General features: G+C 47.7%; 1 protein-coding gene across 12 annotated transcripts in view; it reads left to right on the top strand.

The window, feature by feature from the left end:
• gpp (DOT1 like histone lysine methyltransferase grappa) overlaps nt 1-7500 on the top strand; it is a 153944-nt gene that overhangs the window by 89089 nt on the left and 57355 nt on the right. The gene's annotated exons all lie outside the window — the stretch shown is intronic.

Below are 7500 nucleotides of genomic sequence, written 5' to 3'. Positions count from 1 at the left end.
TAAAGATAAAAAAAAAAAAAAATAAATACCTAAAAAACTAAAAAACTAAAAAAATAAAAAAACAAAAAAAAAAAAAAAACCCCCACCCCCCGAGGTTCTCCAAGTTTATGCACTGACCTTCCCTTCTAAAATAACCCCCGTGATCCAACGACTTTTTCTCTTTTTCTCTTTATTTTTCTGTCTTTCACTTTTTTCTTTTTTTTTTCTCTTTCGCTTTCGATTTCTTTTTCTCACTCACTCACACACACACACACACACACACACACACACACACACACACACACACACACACACACACACACACACACACACACACACACACACACACACACACACACACACACACACACACACACACACACACACACACACACACACACACACACACAAAACACACACACATACACATACACATACACATACACATACACATACACATACACACACACACACACACACACACACACACACACATACACACACACACACACACACACACACACACACACACACACACACACACACACACACACACACACACACACACACACACACACACACACACACACACACACACACACACACACACACACACACACACACACAGACGGACCGGAAAAAACGAGCCGATAGAAACAGACTGACAGACAACCAATTAGTCAGACAAGGCAAACCTGAATAAGAGAAATGCAAGTATATGTGTGTGTTCGTTTTTCTGTGTCACTATCATTCCATTTCCCTTTCTGTGCCGATAAGAATGGGAATGCCCGCTTCCCGTCTGGTCTTTTTGCCCTTTATCATTCTCATTCTTTCTCTTTCTCTTTCTCTTTCTCTTTCTCTGTATGGATGTATGTATATGTATGTGTATATATATGGACATATCATAGTGTGTGTGTGTGTTTGTATGTATGTATGTATATATATACATGTGTGTGTGTGTGTATGTGTGTATGTATGTGTGTGTTTCTTTTTGTTTGTTTGTGTTGTTGTTTTTTATGTTTGTTTGTGTTCATTTGTTTATGTGTTGCTTTGTATGTGTGTGTGTGTGTATGTATATGTATGTATGTATGTATGTGTATTTGTATGTATGGATGTATGGATGTATGTATGCTTCCACTCGTGTATCTATCTCTTTCAGAAAAAGCAGAATAAGTAAAAAGAAAAAAAAAATGAAATACAAACATAAAACCTATGAGTACTCATTGGATTAGGAAAATCACTTGCGATTGATACATAATAGTCATGTATAATCTCCCGAATCTGAGGCTCTTACTCATGAATAATCTTTCGAGTATGAGTCTTACTCGTGAATAATCTCTCGAGTATGAGGCTCTTACTCATGAATAATCTCTCGAGTATGAGGCTCTTACTCATGAATAATCTCTCGAGTATGAGGCTCTTACTCATGAATAATCTCTCGAGTCTGAGGCTCTTACTCATGAATAATCTCTCGAGTCTGAGGCTCTTACTCATGAATAATCTCTCGAGTCTGAGGCTCTTACTCATGAATAATCTCTCGAGTCTGAGGCTCTTACTCATGAATAATCTCCCTTGTCTGACGGCACCTTGAATAACATCCCCGAAGCTGACGATCTTACTCATGAATAACAACAACAACCCCTTCCAATGCTTTCTACTCATGAATAACAACCCCAGGTCGTCCTTGAGGCCGTGGGTACGACTCCGGGTCATTCCGCCCGCCCGCGCCTGAGAGAAGAAGGTTTTGGGTGTGCGCTCCCGACGCCCACGCCTGCGGTAGAGGAAATGGGCGGATTGTTTTTTTTGTATTTGTTTTATTGTTTTTGTTGGCAGGGTTGTTGATTTGTTTTCTGTTTTATTTATCTATCTATATATATGTATATAAAAATATAGATAGATAGATAGATAGATATAAACGCGCACGCACACACACACACACACACACACACACACACACACACACACACACACACACACACACACACACACACACACACACACACACACACACACACACACACATATTCACTCATTTCTGTACTTATTCGTATGTCGGGAGGAGTGTGCTGTGAACTCTGACTTTGATCATTCAAAGTGCTTGGCTTCCTACGTGCGGGCGGGGAACGGCCAGGGATATGACAGTCACCGGGAACCAGCTGGAGGTGGTGGGGTATGGGGTAGGAGGGGTGTGTGGGGGTGATAGGTGTGTGTAGATGATAGGGGATGGAAGGGGTAGGTGGTTAAGGGAGGGGATGTCAAAGGTGTGTAGGTGGGTGGGTAAGGAGAGGATCAAGGGGGGATGAGAAGGTGAAAGGTGGGGAGAGGGGGGTAGGGGATAGAGGTGTGTGGAGAGGGGAGGGGAATCAAAGAAGGGTAGTGAGTAGAAAGGGGCAGGGGGTGTGGGAGGTCACAGGAGGGTAGAGAGATATCGTGGGGAGGGCGGGGGCGGTCAGAGGTAGGGAGGGGGTAGAAAGGGGATCGGGGCATTTAGAGTGGCAGATGTAGGCGAAGGAGGGGGTGGGGGAGGAGTTGGAGCTCCACGGTTCTGGATTTCCACGTGGTGTGTGTGTGTGTGTGTGTGTGTGTGTGTGTGTGTGTGTGTGTGTGTGTGTGTGTGTGTGTGTGTGTGTGTGTGTGTGTGTGTGTGTGTGTGTGTTGGTATGTATACGTTCGTGTATGTGTGTTTATATGTGTACGGCCCAGCGTCGCGTCGCTCCGTCAGCCCCGTCAGGCGGTACCGACTGTGCGTGTGTGTATGTTTGATATACATAATATATATATATATATATATATATATATATATATATATATATATATATATATATATATATATGTGTGTGTGTGTGTATGTATGTATGTATGTATGTATGTATGTATGTATGTATGTATGTATGTATGTGGGTGTGAGTGAGAGTGGGAGTGTGTATGTGTGTATTTATATGTGCATGTGTATGTCTCTGTATGTATATATATATATATATATATATATATATATATATATATATATATATATATATATATATATATATAAATATATAAATACACACACATACATACATATACATATACACACGTTTTAGGAAAAGTAAGGCGGGAACGGAAGGGGTGGCTGTATAGGGAGGGGGAGGGGAGGATTTGCGACAACAAGGTCAGACAGGAAGCCCGGCGTGACGACCCGTTATACACGTAGCAGACACTGTTTGAGGGGCTGAGTGCATGCAAGCTAGGAAATGAGCACAACCACATCATGCCCTCAAACATGCATTCGCACACTCACTCCCTCACTCACACTCACTCACTCACTCACTCACTCACTCACTCACTCACTCACACACACACACACACACACACACACACACACACACACACACACACACACACACTCACTCATTCACTCACTCACTCACCAACACACTCACTCACTCACACACACACAAATAAACACACACTCACTCACTCACTCACTCACACACACACACACACACACACACACACACACACACACACACACACACACACACACACACACACACACACACACACACACACGTACGTACGCAAGCACTGAAACCCCTCAACGTGAAACCAAGGTCCCCCCCTCTTTCCCCTCCGTTGCCAGGATCCAAAATAGCAGCAACATGAAGCAAGTCCACTAAGGATTGTTTTTATTGGGGGATGTGGAGGGGTAGAGGGGGAGGGGGAGGGGGAGAATGTTTTTGGTGTATAAACGTCACGGAACACGAGATGGTGATAAGCGTCTGAGACTGGTGAGGTCACTATGCTCTCCTCTCTCTCCCTCCCTCCCTCCCTCCCTCCCTCCCTCCCTCCCTCCCTCCCTCCCTCCCTCCGTCCTTCCCTCCCTCCCTCCCTCCCTCCCTCCCTCCGTCCTTCCCTCCCTTCTCTCTTTCCCCTTCCCCATTCCTCTTCTCCCCTCATGCAACGTGTATGTCTGCGTATGTCCCTCTCTCTGTCAAGTTGGGAATGTGTGTGTGTCCTTTTGTTTGATGTACGTGCGTTTGTCCTCCAAGAGACGTCTCCTGAGGTTGAGAAATGAGATCCTCACAGTAATTCGCTGTGGATTACTGCGGGTGCGGGCGTGTCCGAGTGAGTGCGTGGGTGTGGGCGGCGACGGTGCCCCAGAAGGAGAGCGATGGGTGCTTGAGGGCGGAGAGGACTCGGGGCGGAAACGCAGCTCAGCACGCCAGGGTCAGACGGTGGCGGGCGGGTCCTTCTTGCACAGAATCTGTGATGATGATGTTTGTTGTTGGCGTTCTCGTGACCCTCAACCCCCCTCCCCTCCCCTCTCCCCTCTGCCCCTCCCCCCCTCATCAACCCCTTGGTCCGCCCTCGTCCTCTTCCTTCAAACCCCACAACCTCTTACCCCTCCCACTTTTCTTGTCTCTTTGCCCTTCATTCCCGGATCCCACCTCCCTAGTACCCCACCCCCCCTCCATTGTCTCTTTGCCCTTCATTCCCATTCCCGGATCCTCCTCCTCCCCCCCCCCTCTTCCTTCACTTCCTCCTCCTCCTCCTCCTCCTCCTCCTCCTCCTCCTCCTCCTCCTCCTCCTCCACCTCCACTCCCCCCTCCTCTTTCTCTTGAAACGTCATCCTCGTGTGCCAGGTCTTCCCTTCATCACACAACCTCAAGTGGCACTCAGGTGTCTCTAGCCTGTCATTCGGGTGCCACTCCCGGCATGACGCCCTCCCCCGCGTATGCCCTCCAGACGCATGCGCTCCTCCAGTCCCTCCATTTTTTTCTCCCTCATTCCCTCCTCGCCCTCGCGTGGCACTGGGCCGGAAGTGCTTGCATGCTCTCTTAAGGTTACTTCAAGGGAGAATGACTCAAGCATTATCTTCGAAGCATGATTCGAGCTGGAAGCAAAGAATAGTCGGGGGGGGGGGGGCGACCACCCCTATCTTCCCCCCCTCATACCTTTACTTCTTCCCATCCTCTTCTACCCCCTCCCTCTCATTGGTGGGAGGTAGCGCAATTCCTGTAGGAAGAGCAAACGCGGCACACTTCGTTGCACACGCTGAGGAGAGACAGAGTTTGTAATCATCATCGGTGTTATTTTGAACTGGAGAGTCTTCTCAACTTGTAGGCTGCGTCAACCCTCTTCCCCTCTTATCGTCCGTTTTCCCCTCTCCTTTTTTCTTTTTATTGTTTGTTTCCCTATATCCTCCCTCCATCTCGCGTGACGTGGATTGGGCGTGGCCATGCGTCATGATTTTGATGTTGTTTGTGCGTGCGTGCGTGTGCTTGCGCGCATGACGCAAGCAGACACAAGCAGCAGTAGCAACAACAGCAGCCTTCCTTGAACTAGCAGCTGCATCGGCACGGGGGTGAATCAGGGCCACCTCCCACCTTCCTCCTCCACTGCCACCCCACCCTGCATTCCCTCACCCCCACCCCCCACCCCTCCTCCTCCTCCCCTCTCACAGGATGTTGCTGGACAGGATCACCTCTTGTCGGAAGCTGGAGGAGGCTGGGCGGGGGAGGGACGGCATCTCGGTTCGGCTGGCTTGACTCACAAGGCGGGATTCTCTCGCAGGCTTCCCGGGAGCTCTCTGACGTCACGGAGTATGTTAATGTGTTGCCACACTCACTCACTAGCACACATTCAGGGTCGTGAGGCACCCACATACACTTGGTAAAAAGGAGATTTTCTTGTTCGTATACAAATGCAAAATTATTCTTAGGTATTGCTCACGCTGACGCCGGTGCAAACATATCTGCTCTCTATCTCCTCTCCCTTCTCTCTCTTCTCCTCTCCTCTCCCTCCTCTCTCCTCTCCCCTCCTATCTCTCCTCCTCCTCTCTCTCCTCCTCCTCTCCTCTCCTCTCCCCCTCTCCCTCCTTTTCTTTTCTTTTCTCTTCTTCTCTCCTCTCCTCTCCTCTCCTCTCCTCTCCTCTCCTCTCCTCTCCTCTCCTCTCCTCTCCTCTCCTCTCTTTCTCTTTCTCTTTCTTTCTCTCCTCTCCTCTCCTCTCCTCTCCTCTCCTCTCTCTCCCTCCTTCTCTTCTCTCCTCTCCTCTCCTCTCCTCTCTCTCTCTCTCTCCTCTCCTCTCCTCTCCTCTCCTCTCTCCTCTCCTCTCCTCTCCTCTCCTCTCCTCTCCTCTCTCCTCCTCTCTCCTCTCCTCTCCTCTCCTCTCCTCTCCTCTCCCTCCTTCTCCTCTTTCTCTTCTTTCTTTCTCTCTTCTCTCACTTTCTCTTCTTTCTTTCCTCTCCTCTCCTTTTTTTCCTTCCGATAGATAATACCTATAGACATGTCTATAGGTATTATCTATCTATAGTTTTACATTCTTGTGTTCGTGAGTTTCACGATATCGAAGGGAAGTTTGTGAATGCCAACGTTGTTTTTACCATCAATGTAGAATAGCACGACAACAAACAACAACGACGACGACAACACCAAAACAAAAACAAAAACAAAAACATTAACAGCAATAACAACAGCAACCTCTGACACCACTTCTGCCACCTCACGTAACTGTCCCTCCAGACTCACTCACCCACCCGCCTCCGTCTCCGCTCGGTTCCCCTAGATCGGCCGCCTTCAGCATTTCCATGCCCTGTACACTCCCCTCCCCCCCATCTCCCTCCCAATCTTTCCCTTTCCTTCCTCCTTGTCTCCCCTTTCATTCTCTCTTGCTTCCTTTCTCTCTCTTTTCTTTCTTTCTCTCTCTTTTCTTTATTTCTCTCTCTTTTCTCTCTCTCTCTCTCTTTTCTTTCTTCTCTCTCTCTCTCTCTCTCTCTCTCTCTCTCTCTCTCTCTCTCTCTCTCTCTCTCTCTCTCTCTCTCTCTCTCTCTCTCTCTCTCTCTCTCTCTCTCTCTCTCTCTCTCTCTCTCTCTCTCTCTCTCTCTCTCTCTCTCTCTCTCTCTCTCTCTCTCTCTCTCTCTCTCTCTCAATCATTCCCTAGGCATTTGAAGAGGGGGAGCTGTCTAACCGGTCTCCCCCCTCCCTTCCCTCCCCCCTCCTACCTTTCAGCGTCTCGCCCCGTGTTTCATTTTCATTTGAGATTATTGTTTGTTATTCCTGTTCATATTATTTGCTTTATTAGCTAGATCAACTAAAAAAAGTCTGATATGTGTTTCATCAATTGCATTATAGTGAATCCAATTACTTATATTTGCTTTGCTTGTCTTCGTAAGAAAATGTTTTCACTTTCCTACAAGCGAACGCATGTACGTGGCCCTTCTCGTGTAGCTGGTTTCCTATCGGCCTTGAGTCCTGCATGTTCACCCAGGTAATCTAAGGAAGCTATCCAACAGGTGAACAGGAGAGAGAGAGAGAGAGAGAGAGAGAGAGAGAGAGAGAGAGAGAGAGAGAGAGAGAGAGAGAGAGAGAGAGAGAGAGAGAGAGAGAGAGAGAGACAAAGAGAGTGAGATTGGGAGAGATATAATTGATAAGGAATAGCTCTTAATTTTGACAGATATTACCTAGTCACAAAGACCCCGGGTTTTAGTTTCATCTTGTCCCTTAACGTATTAGTGTTTCCTTCACCTTTTTTACACGTTACTA

The sequence above is a fragment of the Penaeus japonicus genome, unplaced genomic scaffold (genome assembly GCF_977035675.1).
Source record: "Penaeus japonicus unplaced genomic scaffold, GWHDUDI00000001_assembly GWHDUDI00000022, whole genome shotgun sequence".
Classification (NCBI taxonomy): domain Eukaryota; kingdom Metazoa; phylum Arthropoda; class Malacostraca; order Decapoda; family Penaeidae; genus Penaeus; species Penaeus japonicus.
The sequence above is the reverse complement of the archived record's forward strand: the minus strand, read 5'-3'. Positions and strand labels throughout refer to the sequence as shown.